The sequence below is a fragment of the Buceros rhinoceros genome, unplaced genomic scaffold (genome assembly GCF_000710305.1).
Source record: "Buceros rhinoceros silvestris isolate BGI_N320 unplaced genomic scaffold, ASM71030v1 scaffold24791, whole genome shotgun sequence".
NCBI classification, from domain to species: domain Eukaryota; kingdom Metazoa; phylum Chordata; class Aves; order Bucerotiformes; family Bucerotidae; genus Buceros; species Buceros rhinoceros.
This window is the reverse complement of record NW_010396308.1, coordinates 2,091-2,709: the sequence shown is the minus strand read 5'-3', so window position 1 is coordinate 2,709 and position 619 is coordinate 2,091. Positions and strand designations below refer to the sequence as shown.

At 63.2% G+C, this 619-nt stretch overlaps 1 protein-coding gene across 1 annotated transcript in view; it reads left to right on the top strand.

Moving 5' to 3' along the window:
* The window catches only part of LOC104501975 (syntaxin-binding protein 1-like), a gene marked incomplete at both ends in the record, with an annotated part of 2,906 nt that overhangs the window by 588 nt on the left and 1,699 nt on the right, over window positions 1-619 (top strand). The gene's annotated exons all lie outside the window — the stretch shown is intronic.

Here is a 619-nt window from a genome sequence, read left to right as displayed (position 1 = left end):
GAAAACCCCGCTGTGGGAAGGGCAAAACCTCCCTCTGTACCAGGGGACTTGCAAAGGCATCTCCAGGCTGGCAGGAGCCAGTTGAGGTGACAGCAGAGCCGCCACTCCCTCCCACTCGGGATGGAGATGTGCTACCTCCCATCGCTCGTGGACGACTGTCTTGGTGCCAGGCTGATGTTTCACAGCCTCCTTCCTCAGCTGCTGGGCCTGGAGGAGCCCAGCACCTTGTCTCCTGGTAGCGTATCCATCCGAGCAGGAGACCAGGTGTAATTTTATGTCAGCCCTATAAACAGCTTCCTGCAGCACTTGGGAAGGAGAAGAAAACCCCAGGCTGTGCTCTGGGAGGTGTTTGGGGCGGTGGGGGTTTGGCTCAGCCCGGGTACCACTAGAGCATCACCCCTGGGCGGTCCCCTCCAGCGAGAGATGTGACAGTAAACCAAGACCAGGGCAGCACAGGAGCGTGCAGCCGAATCCCCTGGCTCCCGGGACCTGGCCAGGCACCCACGCACACAGCCCCCACAGGGCTGGGGTGGGGTGGGGTGAGCCCCCAGCACACAGCCCCCACCTTGGGGCTGGGCTGGGGTGGGGTCAGCCCGTCCCAGTTCCTGGATGGGCAGGG